Consider the following 24,423-nt stretch of genomic DNA (forward strand, 5'->3'; position numbering starts at 1 on the left):
GGAGTCCTTGAGGGTAAACTGAGTCATCAAAAACACAATGCCATTTCCTGGAGCATCAGTTTCATCTCTTGGTACATAATTAAATGTAATTTTATATAAAAAACAGATATTTTATGGGGTAAAATGCAAAAACAATTTGCAAGCATTTGTAGGGAAAAAAACCCACAAAGACATTTCATGTTTGGGGCAGATTTGGAGGTATGTGCTCAAACCCACCGAAAGAGAGTATGAAGAAGGAAAGAGAAGTCTGGGAGGCTTGGGAATAATTTACTCTATCCCACCACCATCTTGAATTTTCTACTTCATCCAAACCAACACAGGGTGGCTGAAGAAAAACTAGTCATTTTAAGTCTGAGAGCTGTGAGTTTCACCATCCCGACATAAAATTCCTAGTGGAAAATATTTGCTTCACTCCACCCCATGGCCATCTGGGTGGTGTCTCCATCCTCAGCACTTCCAGGTAGAAGATAGAACCTGGAACGCTAATTGCTTTTTTAAGAAATATATTTTATTCTCATGATAACAGCATCTGGTGTGCATTGGAATCACCTAGGGCGTAAGGGCAATGTTGCTTCCTAGGCCCCAGCTTCAGAAATTCTAAATTTTTGGTTCTGAGTACAGGCACAGGAACTGGTATTTTTTAAGCAAGCACTCACAACTTAGGCATTAGGGAAACACCTGTTTATTAACGACATCTTAATTTTCATGGCTTTCCTGAAAAAAGAAGTGAACTTTTGTTGATCTCCAGCTTCTAAGAAAGCTTTCCAGAACCTGAAAGAGTATTCTATCTATACTCCTATCTTTGATTTACTCACTCACTGATTCATTCATTCAATAAATAGTTATTGGATATGACAGACACTGTGCTGTATACTGGGTATAGTGTGGTAAATTAAACAACTATAGAGTCCCTATCTAGACTAAGTTCGTTTACAGGTTAGTTGGAAAGGCAGCCCCTACAGAAGTACACAATTATATAATTACATATAAACTGCAAAAGGAAATCACAGAGTTCTATGAAAGAAAAATAAATTGAGACTCAAAAAGTAAGAAAGACTACACCTTGGGACTCAAGGCTGGGAGGGAGATCATTCTTGGCAAAGGGAGTAACAAGTGCCAGCCCCTAAGTTGAGGTAGAACTTGGGGTTTCACAGGAACTGATACAAAGTGATTGTTCCTGGAGTGTAAGGAGCTAGAGGCAAGTGAAGGGGATGAGGCTGGGGAAGAAGTCACAGAGGAAATCATGCATGAGCCTGAAGGAAATAAAGAGTATGTGAGATGGAAGAACCGATGTGTTGTAAGGGGAGGCCTGCCACAGTTTGATTTACATTTTCAACGTTATTTTTGCCTTCTGTGTGGATAATGGATCCTAAGAGGGTAGGGAGCAGAAGCAGAGCAACCTGTAGGAGGTTTACTAGAGTCACTGAATGAGGCATGTTGGTGGCTTGATACAGGGTACGAGGAGTGGAAATGGACAGAAGAGGATGGATGGAAGGTATATTTTAAAGAACAATCAATGGAGCTTTATATACCTGCTTAATATTTATGACAGGACTAGATATGAGGTAAAGATGAAGAACAAGAAGTGATAAAAAGCAGGTTTCTGGCTTGACCAAGTAGGTGTTTGGTGGTACTTTTTACTGAGGGGGAAGGCCAGGTTTGGAGTTGTGGAGCGAGCAAGAGTTCAAGATTGGAAATGTTAAATTTGATATTCTTATGAGACATAATAGAAGTAAGCATATGTGATGCTTCGGATGTGTTCAACACTCTTCTAAATGTTTTGCTCATTTAATCTTCATAACAACACCATGAGGGAGATACTGTTATACTGTTATTCACTTTGTTTTACAGATAAGGCAATTGAAGTACAAATCATTTAAGTAACTTGCTAAGAAGTTATTACTTGCTAAATTTAATAAATCTGAGCTAGTAAGTCTCAAAAGTCAGGACACGAGTCCAGTCAATGAGTTAACAGTCAATGTTCTCAACCACTATGTTATACCACCTTTCTATACATTGAGACCTTCAGGTAAATGTGGGTTTAGACCTCAGCGGAGAAGCCAGGCTGGAGATCATATATTTATGAGACATTAGCTTATAGAGGTATTTAAAAGTGAGAATAGATAAGAATAATGGGGGAGAAAGTGTAGGGATAAAAGGGATAGGGCCTAGGACAGTGTCCTGTGTTAACTCATATATGTGGGCAACACTCACTCATTTACTAGGCCCAAGGATGTTATTCACCAATACCTGACAAACCAGCTGTTAACTAGGTGTGTATCTCATTTATTTTTATTTATTTATTTATTTATTTATTTATTTATTTATATGGATTCTCGCTCTTTGTCCAGGCTGGAGTGCAGTGGTGCGATCTTGGCTTACTGCAACCTCTGCCTCCCGGGTTCAAGCGATTCGCCTGCCTCAGCCTCCCGAGTAGCCGGGAATACAGGCATGTGCCACCACACCCAGCTAATCTATTTTTAGTAGAGACGGGGTTTCACCATGTTGGCCAGGATGGTCTCAATCTCCTGAACTCATGACCAGCCTGCCTCGGCCTCCCAAAGTGCTGGGATTACAGGCATGAGCCACCGCGTCTGGCCTTCATCTTTTAAAAAGCAGATTTGAATGGGAGGATTCTAGGTCACATGAGGGGTTAGAATAAGGAAAAAGGTCGATTTTAATAAAGAATAATTTTTTAAAATTTGGGTTTGGGATAAAATAAATTTTTCAGTAGATCACTTATTTATGATAAGAAAGAATATCATGCCTGCTGTGGGGAAACAAAGGGCTTGCAGGGATAAAAGATAAACAAATGGTATATCAATTTTTTTGGAATAGTGAATTTAATAACACAAGAGGAGCAGATTCCACTTAAAAGAATTATAAAAGAATCCACATTATCAGTGAAAGTCCAGTTGCAGTGAAGAAGAGTAAATGGAAGGACAGTTTGAAGAAAACATCAACAGGAGGGATTAATTTAGGATTGCAACCTTCATCTCCATTAGTTTTCCTAATCCTGTTTCACTATTTTTTTTTTTAACCTCTCCATCATCTGCTCCTCCTCACTTTGTTTTGCCTGTTTTCCTTCTTATTTAGATTCTTAAAATCAATGTGCACCCGTGGTCTTCTCATCCTTTGGCCTTTTCCCTTCTAGCTCTACATAAAGTCCTTCATTGAGTTAATTCCCATTTACAGCTTCAACTATCACTTATACTTCGATGACTCTAAAATTCTGTCTTCAGGTATGATTTCCCAGGTGAACCTCAGATCCATCTATTCAAGTACTTATTAGACATCATCTAACTGCTCCACAAGAATTTCAAACTCGACATACTGAAAAGTTAACATTTCCTCTTTCCCTCCCTCTTCCTTCCTGAATAATTCACTCCTAAAACTATTGGGTGGGTCCAAACAAGGCAGGTATCACTTGGAAATATTCCTGCCAAAGATGATTAATCAGAATCTAATCATGAGGAAATACCAGACAAATCCAAATTGAGGGGTATTCTATAAAATAACTGCCCTGTGGTATCTAAGTGTATCATAAAAATTTTGAGAAACCATTTCAGACTGATGGAGACTAAAGGGATCTGACAACTAATGGCCCCCCAAAGTAAATCGTTTTGCTACAAAAGATATTATTGGGACAACTGGTGACACTGGTCAGGGGTCTGAAGATTATACGCTACTAAAGGATCCATATTAATTTCCGGACTTTGTCAAATTGTAACTATGTAGGAGAATGCCTTTATTTGTAGGAGGTATTAAAGTATTAGCAGGTTATGAGCATCAGGTTGACAACTTACAGTCAAATGGCTCAGGAAAAAAAAGTTATTTCTATTGTATGCATCTTTTCTACAAATGTGATATTTGGAAAAAATGCTAAAGATTTTCATATAAAAAAGTGAATTTGTTATCATCTTTCTACCAAGCAGTAGTATATTACTATGCATTGCAGTGGTATGTAAAGATTAAGGTGCATAAAAATGCCTGGTAAGTCCAGTCCACACCCACCAGGAATTCTGTTTGAATAAACTGGTTCCTGTTGTCCCAGGAACCTATATTTAGAAAGTACCTTAGATCATCTGCATGCAAGTAGCCTCTGGCCCACACTTCAATTCGCACTGGTATAGTGTTTGTTAAGAAGCATGGTTCTGGGTCAGATCTTCCTAAGTTTGAATTCCACCTCTACCACTTAGCTACAGTGTAAGTTTTGACAACCTTCTTCACAATTTGAGCCTTGATTTCTTCTTGAAATTCAATATAATTAATGATGCTAATTTGAGATACAATTATATAATGCAAGTTAAGTGCTTAGCATCTCCTTGGGTGTAGTCAGTGCTCAATAATTAGTAGTTAGCATTAAACGTACTCCCCCACCTGTGCTGCTTGACTCAGAGAGTAATACCAAATTCTTCCATTTCCTAAATAGGAAAGGTTGGAGTCATCTTACATTCCTTATTCTTCATCAATCTGTTTATCAAAGAAGTCTACAGATGAAATTTTTCACCGCAGCTTCATTCATATTGCCATTGCCTTCGTTAGTTTTTTTTTAAATATACTTCTTCTGAATTATCATTAATAGGCTCAAAATTATCTCCCTCCATATAGTATTGCCATCTTATAACGTATTTTCTGCATAGCTGCTAAAGTGATCTTTCTACAACCGAAATCTGACTGTATCATGTTCCCTTTTAAAGCTATTGAATGGATTTTTCACTACCTTTCGAGCGTACCATTCAAATTCTTTAGCACAGCATGTAAGATTCTTCAAGAATAGCCTCTGCAAGTCTCTGAATGTACGTTTTAGTTTTTCACTCACTTGTGGTGTTCACACCTCATGAGTCAGTCATATCAGCCTATGAGTGTGTACATATGCACCATCATGCAATTCATCATATAAAATTGTGATTTTTTTTGTATCTCTCCTACTATAATTCTATGAGATGAAGAACTGACACATAATAAGTGTGCAAACATTTTTAATGATTCAAGAAAAGTAAGAAAAGCAGAAAAGACAAAAAGCCAGGAAGAAGATAGGATAAATTAGGTAGGTTTGGAAGTGTGGGATAAGATGGAAGGGATTTGCTCATAGGTTGGTCACTGGGAATTGACATAATCAAGCTTAAAGAACCAACCATTTCAATGAGTTGTATATGGAATTTGTATAATGTAATAAGCAATGTAAAAAAAAAAGTCCAACTCCAAGTACAGAGTGCCTATGTGTGTGATTGATATAGTTACTGGGGTTTCAGGTGAGGTTAGAGGACAAAGACAAATGGCATGAGCTGCAGTTATGTCCCAGTTCTTTCTTGCTGTTCATTTTTTCTTCATTTTTCTCCATCAGTCAAAGAAGTATTTCTCCTAGTGGCTTCAGAGCTGACCATCTCTTTCCCTAATCCTATCTTGCCTTATTTATCCAATCCACAGCATCCTTCTGTGTTCTCAGGAGGAGCTGAACATGAAGAATGTATTTGTTCTTGAGCAATTATGGAGAGCTAAATACAAACTGATGGAAAAAGCACTGAATGGCACGGTTATAAATTTACAGTGGTCATGCATGGAGGTGTCTCAGTCGGGAAAAGTCTTGAAAAAATTGTCAGATATAAGGTAGAAATAGGGTAGAACAAGGAACAAAACCTTATTGTGCTGGAGAAGAGGGATGTGCTCTTTGTTTATTTGCCACAACTTCAGTGGCTAATTACAGAGATTCTGATAATTCTACCTGAGTTCAGAGGTTGATTCATTATGAGCTAATGAAACTTGCCCCTCAGAGACACTCCATTACACAAGCTGCTTCTCAGGCCTTTTATGTAGGTTTGTATTGCTAGTCTTGGATTTATTTTTTATTTTTTAAAGAAGGCCCTCAGAACTGAAGAGGCAACAAGTTCATTAAACCTGGTCTTGTCACTGTTTGGGACATGGGTAGTGTATTTCAGGGCCCACTGAACTAAAACAACTCTATCTTCTTATGCCCTCTTTTCATTTAATTTCATTGTTCTTTCCCCCCAAGATTTTCTATTTTCAGCATTTGCAATCTTGAGATATATATTCTCTAAATCCAACTTTCAAAATTGTGCTTGTCCAAGTTCATACCTGATATATAACATGCCAATGTTTCATTAAAATACAAGTATATTTTATTCAGATCAGCAGAAACATAAATCTCTTGGTGTATTACCAACAATAAATATAATCTTCACTTATCTGTAAGACTGGAATAGCTGTTGATCTATCAGATCCACCATCATGAACTAAAGTAAATTAAATGATATAATATATTCAGCATCTGTCATGTGCCAAGCACTATGTTAGATGTTATAGGTTAGTTCAAAATAAGGTTGATTCTTCCCTATTAGCTACAATATAGTAGCAAGACAAGATTGAGAAAGCTGTATCATTTTGAAACTAAGAAAATGTATTATAGAGGGCTACTTTGATAAATGGAAATAAAATAGCAGTTAGTAATATTCTAATGTGAAGACAACATGTGCAAAAATCTTGTTAAAGAGAGAGATGAAAGTTAGAAAGTCATTATGAAAAATGTTGAGGAGGCAGGGTCTTGGTTTTGAAAAATGTGTCATATTTGCATAAGTGAACCACATTCTCTTTTTGAAATGGAGAAGGAATCAATGACCATTCAACACCCTTATGGTTAGGAATTTTAAAAGGGGCTATTTGTTGTTTCCTTTAATCTTCATGATTCCCTAGGAGTCAGGTATTATCCTAGTTTTACCTATGAATAAACTAAGGTCCAAAATATTATGGAACCTAGTTAAAAGAAATGGTGGCAGTATGTCTGTAAGGATGAAAAACAAACCTAATATTTGGGAGGCCAGGAGTAGGGCTGTGAGTTAGTAGGAGATAGGTTTAAATATAAAACAAGAAGTTGATTTTAGAGAGCATTAAAAGCTGGGTAGAAATGCTGGGTTTGATTAATTGGAGAACTGAAAGCCATTAACGGTTTTTATAGCAGACATCTCATACTTGGTTAACCTTCTTCATTAGTTTTCCAGAATCCTTTCTAGAGAAAACAAAAAGTTCAAGTTGAGTCCAATGTTGGAAGTCATCTCAAACAAGTGATGAAGCAGAATCAAAAGCAAGATTTGGTAAGAATGCCAGTAGTGGGCACGCAAAGCATCCTGGACACATCTTATTCATTTTTGTATCCTTCAAAATTCCTGGCAGAGTAGATAGTTAATAAATGATGAGCAAACAAGTGAACGTAAAACAAACTATTTTATAATTAATTCTTCTGTTTAACAAAATATGAAACTGCTCAAAAATTAAAGAAGCAATTATATGTCTTCTAATTCAATGCTGTATCTGCTGCATGAGTCACTTTTGGAATATCTAGCAAAGATGAAGCATTATCTTTGACTTCTCTCTTTACAGAGATACTGCCTAATTCTCAAACATGACTTTATAAATCAAGAGACCCTATTGTGAGCCACAAAGGGTCCAGAACTGGCCTAGAGTTGGTGACTCTATTTCCACTGAAGCCTAAGACACAGGCTGAGACATCCTAAGAAATAGTGGAATGCCATGATAAATGCAGTGCAGTATGAAATGAAGGAGGATAGATTGGAGGTAGGAAAGCCAGTTAGGAATTTAGCTTTAATTATCCAGTTGTGAGAACAACGGAATGATGAAGAGCAAGATGATGGAAAACTCAGCAAGAGTTTGACTGGAAGTAGAGAACAAAGGAAAAGAAAGAACCAATAATACATCAACATGTAATGTCTGGAAGACGGTGAAAATGATGGTGATAAGCCAGCAACAGCCAAGCAGAGAGCCAAATCTGGTACACAATCCCATACACAATTTCCACAAAAAGAAAAGAATAAAATGCCTAGAAATACAGCTAACCAGAGACGTGAAGGATCTCAACAATGAGAATTACAAATCACTGATCAAAGAAGTGGAAAAACATTCATACTTATGAATAGGAAGATTCAATATTATTAAAACGGCCATATTGCCCAAGACTATTTACAGATGCAGTGCTATTTCTATCAAACTACCAGTGACATTTTTTCACATAATTAGAAAAAACATTCTAAAATTCATTTGGAACCAAAAGAACAGCCTAAATAGCCAAAGCAATCCTAAGCAAAAATAACAAATCTGGAGGCATCACACTACTTGACTTCACACTATACTACAGGGCTACAGTAACCAGAACAGTATGGCATTGGTACAGAAAAAGACACATAGACCAATGGAACAGAATAGAGAGCCCAGAAATAAGGCTACACACCTACAACCATCTGATCTTTGCCAAAGCTAACAAAAACAAGCAATGGGGAAAGGACTCCCTGTTGAATAAACTGTGCTGGCATAACTGGCTAGCCATATGCAGAAGATTGAAACTGGACCCCTTCCTTACACTATACACAAAAATCAACTCAAGATGGATTAAAGACTTAAGTGTAGAACCCAAAACTATAAAAACTCTGGAAGCAACCTAGGCAATACCATTCTGGACATAGGAACAGGCAAAGATTTCATGATGAATATGCCAAAAACAATCTCGACAAAAGCAAAAATTGACAAATGGGATCTAATTAAACTTAAGAGCTTCTGCACAGCAAAGAAGCTATCAATAGAGTTGATACAGAATGGGAGAGAATATTTGCAAACTATGCATCTGACAAAGGTTAATACAGCATCTATAAGGAACTTAAATGAATTTACAAGAAAAAAAAAACAACACCATTAAAAAGTGGGCAAAACACATGAGCTGTGAATATTCTTAAGGACCTAAGTGGGCCCAACAATATTTTTGACAAGAGACTAAAGCTGGGAATTTCAACCCAAGGAAGGAACAATGTATGTTACCCTCCCCAACGTAGTTACTAGAGATTAGAAGGCCAAGGACAAATGCCAAGTGGAAAAAAGCTTGAGTGGAAGTGAGAACAGGGCTAAGTGTTAGAAGACAGAGAGAAACCAGTAAAAATGGGAGGAAGTTAGAGATAAGTTAAAAATCAGCCTCGTTAGATGGAAACTAGTGATGAATGGGGGCATTAGCACTGGACAAAGATGGAGTCATCACTTTCAAGCCTGGACAACTGGAACAAATAATTTTTCTATTGGAAAGATGTCTTTCCTATAATGAATAAGACAAAAAATGTCTTTTCTCAGAGTTTGCATCCCAGCCCTCTGTGAATTCTTTGTGTCTCAGTTTCTCATCTATGCAAGATGAATAGTAATTTTACACATTTCATAGTGTTTTTGTGAGGACTAAATGAACTAATATTTAAAAAGAGCTTGACATGGTGCCTAGAACATAGTAAGGTCTCAATACAAGTCAGAAATTACTATCATCATCATCATCATCATCATCATCATATCATTTCTATTCTTATCTATGATCTTCCCAACTTGCCATCTTATAAAAGCCTCCTTTGTAGAGTCCAGTGTGTCACCTAATAGGTCAGCACTCAGTTAATAAAATGGAGGCATGAAAATTAATCTCTTCATAGAATACACAGAATAAGCCATTCTCTTACAGATCTAAACGCAAAATGCAATTTCTACTATTTATGGTGTAACTGTAAAAGGTCCCAAGTATTCTTGTGGACAAAATAAAAACATCTCCCAAATGCCTCTAATTGTACTATCTTACCTATCTCTTAGTCTCAAGCCTGTTGTAGCAGCTATGGACAAATTAGAAAGAACACAACCCTCCCAGCCTTGCCAGCTAACACAGAATTCAGAGTAATTAACATTCAGGTGAGAAAACATCAAACACAAGACTGAATCCACACTTTTGACTTTATGAGCTGAATCAAGTTTGAGAAATGACCTAACCTTTCAGAGCCCCTGTTGGCCAGGTATACAATGAAGACTATGTCTCACTCCCAGATAGATTAAAGTAGCTAATTCATTAGAAAAAAACCAAGTCACTTATAGAAATGGAAATATAATTGGCAATATAGATTTATTTTTTTCAATTTCCATTTTTTTTTTTTGCGATGGAGTCTTGCTCTGTCTCCCAGGCTGGAGTGCAAGGGCGTGATCTCGGCTCACTGCAACCTCCACCTCCCAGGTTCAAGCGATTCTCCTGCCTCAGCCTCCTGAGTAGCTGGGATTACAGGCACGTGTCACCATGCCCAGCTAATTTTTCTATTTTTAGTAGAGGCGGGGTTTCACCATGTTGGCCAGGCTAGTTTTGAACTTCTGACCTCAGGCGATCTGCCTGCCTTGGCCTCCCAAAGTGCTGGGATTACAGGCATGAGCTGCCACGCCTGGCCTCCACTTCCACTCTTTTGTCCTGTTAACAGTTCAGCCCTGTGTTGTCCCATATGGGAGCCATGAGCCACATGAAGGTACTGAACACCTGAAATGTAGCTAGTCCAAATGAGATGCGATGTAAGTATAAATTACGCATTGGATTTTAAAGACTTAGTACAAAAAGAAAACAATGTAAAAATACCTCGCTAGTAACTTTATACTGATGCATATTGAAATGATAATATTTAAATATATTAGTTAAATAAAACATATTAAAATTATTTTACCTGTTTCATTTTACCTTTGTTAAATTTAAAATTACTTATATAGACACATTATATTTCTATTGGATAGTAGTAGTTTAAGTAATCAATCTGATGTGATTAAAGAAACAATAATTAGGCAAATGAAATATCATAGTGGTGCTTTCTACTTCTCACAGCCTAGACTGAAAAGGCCTTTGCCTTTAGCACCAATGAGTGCTTGAATGTTTGTTTCCAGCAGTAGTCCAGGAAAGGGGATAAGCTTGCTCACAAAATAAATAGGTAAGTAAATTAATTAATAAAATATTAAATAACAACATAGGTACAGGAGGCATGAAAAATAATCAGCTGATGAAAACAAAGCCTAAGATGAAAAACAGAACAATAAAAAGTTCTGGATATAGGCATGGGCAAAGACTTCATGACCTAAACACCAAAAGCAATGGCAACAAAAGCCAAAATAGACAAATGAGATCTAATTAAACTAAAGAGCTTCTGCATAGCAAAAGAAACCATCATCAGAGTGAACAGGCAACCTATAGAATGGGAGAAAATGTTTGCAATCTGTCCATCTGTTAAAGGGCTAATATCCAGAATCTACAAAGAACTTAAATAAATTTGCAAGAAAAAAAAATAACCCCATCAAAAAGTAGGTGAAGTATATAAACAGACACTTCTCAAAAGAAGACATTTATGCAGCCAACAAACATATGAAAAAAAGCTAATCATCACTGATCATTAGAGAAATGCAAATGAAAACCCCAATTAGATACCATCTCAGGCCAGTTAGAATGGCAATCATTAAGAAGTCAGGAAACAACAGATGCTGGAGAGGATGTGGAGAAATAGGAATGCTTTTACACTGTTGGTGGGAGTGTAAATTAGTTCAACCATTGTGGAAGACAGTGTGGCGATTCCTCAAGGACCTAGAACCAGAAATACCATTTGACCCAGCAATCCCATTACTGGGTATATACCCAAAGGATTATAAATCATTCTACTATAAAGACACACACACACAGATGTTTGTTGCAGTACTGTTCACAATAGCACAGATGTGGAACCAACCCAAATGCCCATCAATGATAGACTGGATAAAGAAAATATGGCACATATACACCATGGAATACTATGCATCCATAAAAAAGGATAAATTCATGTCCTTTGCAGGGACATGGATAAAGCTGGAAACCATCATTCTCAGCAAACTAACACAGGAACAGAAAAGCAAACACCACATGTTCTCACTCATAAGTGGGAGCTGAACAATGAGAACACATGGACACAGGGAGGGGAATATCATACACCAGGGCCTGTCAGGGGGTGGCAGGGCTAGGGGAGGGATAGCATTAGAAGAAATACCTAATGTAGATGACGAGTTGATGAGTGCAGCAAACCACCATAGCATGTGTATACCTGTGTAACAAACCTGCATGTTCTGCACATGTATCCCAGAAATTAAAGTATAATTTAAAAAAAAAAGAAAGAAAAAAGAAAGAACGTTCTGAGCCTTATGTTTTTCATGGTTGGGAAGGACAGAGAGAGACCAGCCATAGGACAAAACAATTCTTCATAAATTACATGAAAATTAATATCAACTGGATGTCCAAGAATCAAACTACAACAAGGATCATTTATGTGTGTCCAGAAAAATAATTGGAGATTTCTCAATCCCAGTAGTAATATGTTTTTTATAGAATTTAGAAGGGGTAGAAAATGGAGTTACTTTTTCTGGAAGTGCCTCTCCTGAATCTGCCATGTAGGAGGTTGATGAGCTCTTCTATAGGAAGGAAGAATTCATGTATTTGGCCATAAATGTGAAAACACCAAATTCAGTTACAACTGATTTTATTGGCAGCTTACAACTCAAATTTGAGTTACTATATATAATTTGGGCCACTCTAGATAGTTGAATGTGTGTACTAGAAGAAAAATAAAAATTTAATCTGACCTCAAAAAAATGAAAAGGCAATTCGTATCCTAGAGAATAAAGAAAAAATTATTTTAAAATACCAGAAAGAAAAAGAAAAAAAAAAAAAGTATGTGCTCAATAGTGCCAGATACTCTAAAGAAGACAAGGAGTAAGAAAAATCCTTTGATTTGTCTTGAAAGTGGTTGTCAGTGACCTTGGAAATACTTGTTGTAATAGGCTGTTGAGGCAGAAGTCATTTTACTAGAGAATTGTGCAATTACTATTTTTTTTTCCTGAAAAGAGGTAGGAGTTCAAAACACTCATTTGAGGTGGGAGCGGTGGCTCACACCTGTAATCCCAGTACTTCGGGAGGCCAACGTGGGCAGATTATGAGGTCAGGAGATGGAGACCATCCTGGCCAACATGGTGAAACCCCGTTTCTACTGTCATACAAAAAATTAGCCAGGTGTGGTGGCGTGCACCTGTACTCCCAGCTACTCCGGAGACTGAGGGAGGGGAATCACTTGAACCTGGGAGGTGGAGGTTGCAGTGAGCCGAGATCGTTCCACTGCATTACAGCCTGGCGACAGAGAAAGACTCCATCTCAAAACAAACACACAACAAACAAAAAAAGAAACACTCATTAGAGAAGTGTTAAAATGAAGGCAGGGAAAATGGGATAGTAGTTTAGGTGGAGAAGAGAATCTAGTAATGTACTTTTCAGACTTATCAATTTGATGACACAGTGCAAAGAAATGTAGTGAAAAAGGAAAAGAAATCTATTCATGAAACAAGGGTTAAGTGTGGGACTAAGGTGTCAGTATCTGCATTGTAATTTTTGAAAGACAGGATATATTCCTATTACAAAAAAACTGTTATTTGTTGGATAAATCTTTTTAGTTAGTAGTCAGTATGCTCTATGGCTAAGATTATTGGATAAATGTCTCTTTTATTCCTCACTTTCTAATCTCATTAATCTGCTGTGGTTAACTCTCACTAACAGAGACCAATATAAGGATTGATTTTAGGCAATTTAAAATTTTCCTCAGTATTAGTTCAGGACCATATCAGCAAAAAACCGACTTGTCCTGAATGGATTGCACTGGTCTACTCAAGTGATTTCAGAACTGGGAAGTCAGAAGATATTGAATTTTAAATATTAGATTATTTTATATTGGACTTAGGATCTAATCTTAGATATTAAAGTATAAAATCACATTGTCCTTATTGCTAGCCTTCTTTTTTATCTTGCTGCAGGATCAGTATTGTTTTACTACAGTATTTGATGGCTCATGAACCTACAGGGTAGGAAGATGGGGGAAATATTTACGCTACTTATTGAGTGGCGAATAGCCTAAGCTTTAAAACAAATGTTGCCACATTTTAAGTGCCATAATTTATTAACATCTGATGGCCAAACCATATTTTACTATTGTAGCAAAAGAAATATAAAACAAAACAAAATACAAAGCCAGCCTAGAAAAGTAAGGGATATGTCTGGAAGTCATCTGTGGTCTTGCCTCTAAAAAGAAATATTTCTCCAAGAAAGACCACCTCTGTTCATTCTGGTATGTTGATGCCATAAAAAAGGTAGAAAACAAAAACAAAAGAAGATAATTATGAGGATTCACACTCATAATATCAAAGTGGGTCAATATTATTTTTCAACTGTACTATTCTGACATATATTAAGACTCACTATTGAGCAATACTTTAAAAAAATACTAAAACTGGAAAAAAATGTACATCTTTGACCCTCGAATCAAACACAAATGTTTGATTTTATTGAATTGTAAAACAGGCCCAAGTTTTGCTTTTGTCTAAAACAATGATAGTATTTATAATAATAATAATATTTTTCTTGAAATGGACAGTTGCCAAGCAGGTGAGCAGTAACCTGGTTATCAATGGAGAACAAAGTGGGGACTGGGTCCTATGAACTAGAAGGTTATCAGAATAAGTGCTCCTGTACATGATCAAGACCAAGCAGGAAGAGTGAATTTGTGACGAGTCCCAAATTATGGGGTAGACCTATCTTAATTCTCTTTGACCCAAAGCCAGGATTCATCCTAGAAACTGTAGTGAAGCTATGCTAGCAAGTTTTGTGAAAGGCCATGGTACTCCACTTACATGGACAAGAGAAGGGCAAAGGCTAAGACCTGAGTAGGGCTTATCCAAAAAGATCTTAGGTTCTGAGCACAAAGGGGTGGACACTGGTCCTAAGAAATAAGGGAAAGTTTAGTGAGATGAAAGGTTTGTAATATAAAGAGGTTGGAAATGTTTACCAGGATCTTCCTGGGATTAAGTGGAGACCCTATGGAAAGAGCTGGCAAACAGCAAGCAAAGATGGTCTTCAGAAAACTTGAACACAGCAGGATTTCCCAGAGATCTTGGAGGAACATTGGCCATATAGACGCTCTCCCTCATAAAGATTCACAACAGGATTCTGTATTAAAGATGAGAAGTCACACAACAAGAAAACCTATCTAATTTTAACCTAGTATTTCCCAAACTTACTTGCAAATGAAACTCTTTCTCATGGAATTCTTACTAAAATGACGTTGAACTTGTGTTGCATAGAATAGAATTTGGAAAAGAACTGGGATGATCCCAATGAAGAAGAAGGAACAAAGTAGTTCATTATGGGAGTTGAGGAAAATACTGGAACATCGATTTCTACTTTTGTTATCTCATCCTTTAAAATTTCTTATTAGGATATGCTTTATAATGTATGACATACATTACTGCAGTGGAAAATTTATTCAATTTTTATATAAATAAATGTACACATATTGAGGGTACATGTTCCCTACATTCTACTGATGAAGTACACATTAGATGGGTTTGAAGTCAGCCAGGAGGAGAAGGAGATCATGTTTTAGGTGGATATTCCCTATCACAGTGTAACTTTAGTCTATCTTGGAGGCTGTTCCACATTTTCCTCCTCTGTTTGTGTTTCTTTCTGTGTTTGTCCAGGAATAATTTTAGCCTCCTATAGTACCACTCTTAGCCACAGTGAACTGTTAGTGGTAAGTACCAGTATCAACTTGAACAATGGCATATGAAGTCTTTTAAAGACAATGTAAATGTACGCCCCTTCAGATTAATAATCAAAATGAATCTAAACATTACATAGCATTGTTATTGTTATTAAATTTTTAAAAGCAATATACTAATCATTTGTTCATAGATAAGTCTTCTGTATAGAAATCAACATTACTTTTCTTTCTAATATTGATAACTACTTAGTGTCAGATGAAAAAATGCTTCAAATTGTTTTTTAAGTAAACAAAGAGTTTTAAGTAAAATGAAGTACTGATGTCAAAAAGTCATAAGCTTTTAGGTAGAAAAAAAAGAAAAAAGGAAAGAATCTATTCAGACACTGCAATTATTTGAATTTATAAATCTCTTTTCTCCACAGCCCTTAAAATTCTCTCGAAATAAGTTTGCTGACATACATTTTAAACATATAATCTGGATTCTCATGAATATTATTAACATTTAAGTATCCAGTTGTAATTAGTTACTAAGTCTTAAAATGTTAACATTAACTCTGTCTTCAGGATCTTAAAATGTGAAAGTAAAATGTAAATTTTTTAAAATTCTGGAGACATAAATACTACACTCAACTTTAAAAAAGAAGAGATGAATCCCTTGCTTGATCTGAATTCTCTATGAAAGGACTACCACATATAATATTGGATATCACAAAACAGATATCACTGCTTCTTCTAACTTACAAATTTTTATACTTGCTTGCAACTGTCAAAAGTGTATGGTTTTGAAGTAAATAGCTGTCTTAATTATAACAACCATTTAGATGTGAGGTCACCAACTAAAAGCCAGGCAGGCAGAGTCAACCTGTGTATAAGAATAATTGAGTGTTGGGGCAGAGGTGAACTGGGGAACTAGATTAGGGGAGCAATGGCTACTCAGCTCCAGCTGTTATTGTCATGCAGGGATTCAGATGTAATACTGCCAAATTCTCTCATTTTTCAAGAGAAGCTGCAAAAATCCAGATTTTAGGTGACCTCTCAGTATTTAAAAATTGACATGATTTTTAAAGAAAATGTGGCATGTGACGAGCCAACCACATCTATAGGCAAAATTTAAACTGCAAGCTGCCAGTGTGCAACCTCTGCTTAGCAACACTCTTCCTTTCAGCATCAGTAGGTGCGTTTAATTATTTTTGAAAAATCAAAGACCATGGGGCTTTGGGGGCAAATATGCCTCGGTCTGCATTCTTGTTTTGCTATAGAAGAGTTCTGGAACTGGCCACAAGTTTCTTGTGCTCTGTAGAATTCATTTCTACAGCTGTTACACAAAGGAAAACGGCAATGGCCATGAAGCACTGTTGTTATGATTAAATAACATAAACCAACAGCAAACAATCTCTCTTTTAAAATGTACTGCATCTGTTTTCTTCAATTTTGCTACCAATGGTGGCAATAATGAGAAGTGTGTGTGTGTGTGTGTGTGTGTGTGTGTACATAGAACAAGATCAGATTACAGTCTATCCACTAACTTACTGCATGCTTCTTGTCAGGCTGCTTAACTTCTTCTGGCCTTAGTTGCTTATCTGTACATTCATAAAGCGAGCACAATGATGCCCCCAGTCTAGAGTCATTCTGAGGCACTGATATAGTAGTGACAGGCTTGGACACTGGTGTCAGACTGTCTGGATTCGAATCTTGGCTCTGATGCTTACTAGCTGTGAGATACTGGACACACTACTTAAGCTTCTCGTGTTTCAATCTCCTCATCTGTAGAGATAATCAGAATACTTGCCCAACAGGGTCCATTTAAGAAATAAATAAGACACGTAAACTGTGTCCAGAACATAGCAAGTACCTAAAAAATAATAGTTATTTCTATAGTTCATAGAATCCACTACACCACTGATTTTGAGAAGTACCACTGTATGCGCCACAAAGAAAAAAAATGCTTCAAATTAAACTATGACATAACGCTTTATTACAATTTTTATTTTATACTTGATTTTCAAGTACAGACCTAAGTACACGACCTAAGTACAGATTTGCATCAGACACCACTCTTGTTAATATATTAAAAGAAACATATATGGTTACTTCGTTAGACTGACTTTGCTGTATCACTTTGCAACTTTGAGTTGTCCACATGTCCATTTCAGTGCTTTTCTACTCAATATCACCTGGACAATCAGAAGCATTAGGAATGCATTATCTCCTTTTGCTTTCTCCCTGCTTTCTTCTTCTTCTGATTTTTAAAAAGGCTTTTAATTTCAAAAACTTTCCAAGAATAATAGAGAGAATAGTATAATGTACCCATAACCCAAGGCAACACTACCCGTATGTACCCATAGTCCAAAGCAACATTCTTCACAAAGTGCTTTTTACCATCTGCAGGGTTTTTCTCCCAAGCTGCTAACACCGTTTTGTAAGTTTGGTGCTTATATTTTCTTGATCTTCCTAGAGGATGCCAGTAGAAGGTTTTCAGGCAAGAATCACAACTCATATTCCTTTCTCCAATCATGCTGAAATGGTTCATTTGAGGCATCAAGGGATTGCCCTTGTTCAGTCATGTCAACAGGAGCTGCAGCCAGATGTGTGCATGTGCAGGCAGTGACAACTATGTCACAACTGTCACCTGTCAAAGTTCAATTGTAGGACACTATTGATTGCCTCTTGACTTCAGTGATGACAAAATAAGTGGGACAAAAAGTTAAATTTAGAATTGATGCAATAGAATATTATCATAAAATAAGACTCAAAAGATGTAAGACCCTTTTCTTGATTTCTCCTTCAGTGACTTTAACTGTATGTGTGAATAACTTTGGCAAAACGGCTTCTTGGATGGCATATTCTCTGCTATGTTACTATCATATGATTTCTTTTCATATGAATAATAACTCAGTATTTCCCTGTCCTCACCCCAGAAATACTAGAGTTGCTTCATTGTCTTAAGGTCTATGATAGCGCAGATGAGAACTTTGAAAAAAGGTAACTTTTACTCCTGTTGAAGTAAAGTGACTTTTCTGCTCTGAGACATGGAATTCATTATCACTATCTCCAATAATTTAAAAATTATAACAAGATACAGTTTGTGTCATTACCCTGACTACTAAAATTACCCGAGATACAATAAACTCAACTATTTTGGGGTCTTTTTATCCCCAGAATTCAGAAATACATTTTGTTATAACTTTAATGATTAATTTTGATCCATTTGTTGAGTCTATAGGTTTATCTTCATGACTGACCTCTATGCCAATTATATTCTGAGTCATTTTTAAAATCCATGATTTCATTTTCTCAGTATTCTGGGTATGGCTGATTTGATTATCTGCAATGTCAGGTCTGCTTTTTACTACTTTCAAATAAGACTTTTATTTCAGTTATTGTCATTTTCATTATGTAGCATGCTCTTCTTATCCAGCTCTGCTTTTGCTCAATAGAGACAATGTCATCTTTTATTGCATTAGGAATAAAAAGTAGGTAATTTCTAAAAACATGACTTCTATTTCATGAAATAGATCGGATTTATGTCCCCACAATGTAACTAGGCTCTGCTATGTGGCAGAATTCCTGCTAGTGTTTTTCATCTTTGAGATTGATGTGTTGATATTTTCATCACTGAAGTTAAGATTTTTCTTGGACGTCTCCAACAGCAGCAATTGTTGTTTGGGGAGAGGCAAATTTATTACAGAAATGATCCTGAATCTTAAATCTCAACAGTGGTTCTTAAATCATAGAGCACATAAGAATCACCTGGGGAACTGTTTAAGAATGCAGATTCCAGGGATCCACTCCTGGTGATCTTGATACTGGAGTGGGATGCCCATAAATATCGTTGGTTAGATGTTTAATAGAAAATTTTCAAACATACATAAAAGTAGAATCATATAGTGAATTACTATGTACCTATCACCCAACTTTCACAGTTACCACTATTTTGCTCATCTTGTGTCTTCTATCACCACTGCCCCTGTTTTTTCTTTATCTTTTCAATTTATTTGTTGCTAGAATACATCAGGTCCTTCAATCTTAAATTTACAACATGTATCCTTAACTGATGTATGTATGTGTGTATACATATATAAATACGATGTTTTATATATATATATAGATACGATGTTATATATATGTACGTGTTTGTGTGTGTGTGTGTGTCCTCATCTGTAAAGATAACCAGAGTACTTACCAGATAGTACTTGCTCCACTGTTATCCACTTTAAAAAGGCAGCAGCACAAATGATTCTTCTGAGCATCCCAACCAATCCTAATGTAATTACACAATCACCTTCTGATAACAAAAACTGAACACAGCATAAGTACTGAAACAAACTGAAATAAGTAAGACATGTAAAGTCTTAAAAGTAACCTGTAGGGTAAGTACTCTGATTATCTTTTTATAATCATCCTTAGTTATTATCTTTTAGTTTTTTATATATATATAAAATATATAATATAACTGGAATGATATATATATAATTGGAGTATTATATGTAACTGGAATTATATTAATATATATTATAGTATATTAGTATATGTAATGTATACATTTATGTTATATATAAATGTAAATATATTTCATATATTCATATAAATAATATCGATTTCATATATTTATAATTATGTGTAGTTATATTTATATTATATAGATATAACTGGAATTATATTATCAAACCTAATTAAAATAAAAAATAATCCTCAGTATTCCACAATGCATAATCCTATTTAAATTTCTCTTAGTGATTAAAAACTGTCTTTTTCCAGTTAGATTGTCGAATCAGGTTTCATGCAATGTGCATACATTGTACTCGGTTGTTATGTTCCATATGTTGAAGCAGCTATTCTTAAAACTTGTCCTCTAGGTCCTGAGTAAGATGTTGACCTATGATTCCTTCCACTGAAAAGTCTAGATTTCTGGTTTGTGTATCTGTGTAAATACTGATATCATTCATCCAGGTGGAGAATTAATTGAAGGCATATGAAAATTCAGTGAGTTCCCTTTTGGAATATTGGTGCAGGATTGATAGGTAACAGTCAGTAAATGTGAATCTAATGTTTACCAGTGAATCATTAGTCAAATCTGTGAAAGGCTACATGAAATGGAAAGATCAGAAGGTTGAGGATGAAACCTGAGTAATACTATCGTTAAGAGGATCAACTGAGGCGGACACCACTTATTTAAAAGGGACAAAGACGGACGAGCCAAAAAGGTTAGAAGAAAATAAGGAAAGAATGGGTCAAGGGCATACGAAGTTACAAGAGACTGAAAGTGGTCAACAGGGACAAATATGGCAGTAAATTATAGTGCACGAAGATATTAAAATACCCACTGAATTAGGCAGTTAGCAGCCTGCTTTTGTTAAGTGTAATACTTCTTGAAACACAATTTTGATTCTTGATTCTGTCATCATTTACTTTAGCTAGTTTTTTCTGCTTTGCATAATTTATATACTTCATATATATGTGTGTGTGTGTATATATATATATACTTTCTATGCATTCATAACAATAGCTACAATTTATTAAATGCCTACTATATCCCTGGTTCTTTATGTACATTATTATTAATGTATAAATAACCCTGCAAAATTCATAGTATCATCTTCATTTTAAAAATGAAAAAACAGAGTGTTGCCATAACTCGAATTCAAAGAGGGGACTGGAACTAAGTCTGGCAGATATTAGGACCTGTTTTCTTCATGCTTACACTACAAACCCATTGTTCTCTTCTGGTGTCAATTGCATAAGCCAAAGGCCATGAAATGCAGCTTCACTATGGCACAGGGAAACTAGTGACAAACAGCAAGGTTACTTAATGTTTCCAACCCTTGAAAGAAGCTGGCTTATTTAATCCACCATAGAAGCAAGAGGATTTGTTAATATGAAGCAAAGTGAAAATGGATATATCCACAATGAATAAGCCAAAAGGTATAGGTAATGAAGCTTAAAACAATCACATCTAAAGGGAACCACAAGAAAAGAAGCAAAGTTGGCTGAGACCTACAGGAATATTCAAGTGATATAATTTGCTCCACTGGGCTCCACTTTAAAAAGGCAAGGGCACAAGTGATTCTTCTGCACATCCCAACCAACCCTAATGTAATTACACAACCACCTTCTGACATCAGAAACTGAACACAGTGTAAAATCCATGGGATGATTTTAATTAAAAGTTATTTTCAAAAGCAAACATAAATGGAATTTGCAAAAGGGCAAGTTTAAATCAGATGTCTGAGTGTTGCAAAGATTTCACTTACTGAGTGCACTTAGATGGATATTGTATTGGATGAAAACACTTCTGACTCACATGGGGTCAGCTCATTTTATATGTTGCAACACCCTGAACTTCAGATGAACTCAGGCCTAGAACTCATTATATTTTAATGTAATGTCACAAAATGGCAGATAAATGATACCAGCAAAAGTATGAAGAAAATGCTAGGGGATTCCAGATAAACAGTAAAGAACTACAAACTCTCACTAATCTCTGTAAAGCAAAGCTACTCTGCCCTCTTAAACATGAATCTCACCAAACTGACCACTTTTTTAGATTGCCTGATTCACCTGATCTTCATCAACCCTCATATTTAGCTGTCTAAGTCTCATTTCTTTTAAAAATATGCCCCCTTACTGTCTAGTGAAGGTGCTATTACTGATTCACTAATAACAGGACATATGTTTCGGATTATAGGTTTAGTAGTGGAGGGGTAGGGAAGTGGAAAGGAAAAAAGGAAGGAGGTAATTTGCTCCTTTCTATTCATGCTCTGAACTGGCCCAGGCTTGGTTAGACATATGGCAATGAACAGGCATGCAGCCTGCAGGCACACAAAGCGGCTAACTATGGGACTCCCTCGGGGGTGCAACATGGAACTTTGGCCTTATTCATACCATGCTCTAGCCTAGGGATTCTCTAATTTTGGTATGAGTTAGAATCACAGGTGGAGTCTTTATTAAAAATTCAAGCACTTACATCTCACCTCAGTCTTATCAAATTAAAAGCTCTGGACTTGGGCCCCTGGCATCCCTGTTGTTCTCAGGCTCCACTGTTGGTTGGATACACACCATGACTGAAGAACCACTGCTCTGCCAACTAGGAGACACCTCCTCGTCCAGGATGCTGCCTGCTTGCTATGTGGCAGATGGTGCTGGCTGACAGAGGCTCTGCCCTGGTTGTCCAGCTCCTGGCTACTGCTGCTGCCTGTCTGATTTACTCTTTCTTTTCAGAATCCTTTATCTATCTTCCACTTGGAAACACAACAAAAAACAAAACGAATATACTTAAAAAATCATGAAAGTAAAGAAATCTGGAAAATATACACAAGAAAAAAAATCACTTATAACTGCACCATTCCAAGATAACCACTTTTAATGCTGTAGTAAATTATTTCACTCTATATTCAGTTATAGCCATCCTTTTACAGACTCTTATATGTCATTAAAAAATAGTTAATTTTTAGAGTGCTCTGTGCCTCTGATAAGTACTTTATGTTCATTATCTAATTTAATCCTTACAACATCACAAAATCCCTATAAGCATTGAATAATTATACCCCCCACTTTATATATTAAGAAATTAGAGGTTAGAGAAGTCAGAATAGATGGTGACAGAGTGCTGGTTTGGACCCAGGAACAGTCTCTTTTCTTACTCTAATGTTCCACATATGTAAATTTCCAAGATATTGGGAACATTGTATAAACAACATTTTTAATAGGCACATACTTTCCAATTCTAAGGCTGTATTATTGGTTTACCCAATGCTCATAATCCAATGGATTATAGATTGCTATAATGTTGCAATGAGTGCCTTTATGAATTCAGCTTATCTGTTTTTCCAATTGCTTCCTTAGGAAAAATTCCTAGAATATGAATCAATATGTCAAAGGGTATAAATATTTAAGAAATATCATTCTTGATGAATGCTACAGAGTTGCTTTTAATAAAAGATTTTTAAAACTTCTTCATACTTTTTAAATCTACCTTAGCCAAAATGCTTGGGTAGCCATTTCTCATTTTTCCTTATTATAAATAACCCCTAAGTGATCATATTTGTACACTTATTTTTGGTTACATTTCTGATCATTTCTTAAATTCCTAAAGATAAAATTGTTGGATCAATGGGTACACACATTTTAAAAGCTGTTAATACTTATAGTGTTATCAGCAGTGAATCCGTAAGGGTTTGCAGCAACCTCAATTCTTGCTTCCTTAGAAGAAAGAATTCATCTGAAGGGCATAAGGCAGAAGGAGAGACGAAGGCAAGTTTTAGAGCAGGAGTGGAAGTTTATTAAGTTTTAGAGCAGGAACAAAAGGAAGGAAATTACACTTGGAAGTGGGCCATGGGGGTAACTTGAAAGACAAGTGCACAGTTCGGCCTTTTGACTTGGGGTTCTATATGTGGGCATACTTGCAGGGTCTTGCATCCCATTTCCCTTGATTCTTCCCTGGGGTGGGCTGTCCGTATGCACAGTGGCCTGCTAGCACATGAGAGGTGAGCATGTGCAGTGTGTTTACTGAAGCATTCTTCCCTTACCAACTTAATGACCCTAGGAGGTCATATACCATTTAAACTCTGCCATTTTGCCTCTTAGCATGTGTGAGCCCATCTGCCCATCTCCGGAGATCTTATTGGGAAGGTGCTGATCACCAGCTTCAGGTGCTTCTATTTTTTGGGAGACTGCCTTTCCCTGGTGCTGGCAGTGACCAATTATTATTTTAGAGAGACCGCTTAACAACTGCCTAACCATCATCTGAGGATCGCCTGACATTCCTGGTGTGTGGGGTAGAGCGGGGGAAACCCTCTCCTGCTCTGCTCATGTCTGATGAGCTACCTACTGTAACATTTCCTGCTCTAAAGCTTTTTAATAAATGTTCACTCCTGATCTAAAACTTGCCTCCGTCTCTCCTTCTACCTGCCTTATGCCCCTCAGTCGAATTTTCATCTAAGGACACAAGAATTGAGGTTGCTGCAGACCCACACAGATCTGCCACTGGCAACACTGGTATTTCTAAACTGTCTGC

General features: G+C 36.4%; 1 protein-coding gene and 1 long non-coding RNA gene across 7 annotated transcripts in view; both read right to left on the bottom strand.

Annotated features, from left to right (window-relative positions):
* NTNG1 (netrin G1) overlaps positions 1 to 24,423 on the bottom strand; it is a 348,354-nt gene that overhangs the window by 170,075 nt on the left and 153,856 nt on the right. The gene's annotated exons all lie outside the window — the stretch shown is intronic.
* LOC131383534 (uncharacterized) overlaps positions 22,508 to 24,423 on the bottom strand; it is a 32,718-nt gene continuing 30,802 nt past the window's right edge. Inside the window, exon 4 of the long non-coding RNA XR_009213674.1 lies at positions 22,508 to 22,648. This is a non-coding gene — a long non-coding RNA (uncharacterized LOC131383534). The remainder of the gene's footprint in view (positions 22,649 to 24,423) is intronic.

The sequence above is a fragment of the Hylobates moloch genome, unplaced genomic scaffold, assembly GCF_009828535.3.
Source record: "Hylobates moloch isolate HMO894 unplaced genomic scaffold, HMol_V3 SCAFFOLD_5, whole genome shotgun sequence".
NCBI lineage: Eukaryota > Metazoa > Chordata > Mammalia > Primates > Hylobatidae > Hylobates > Hylobates moloch.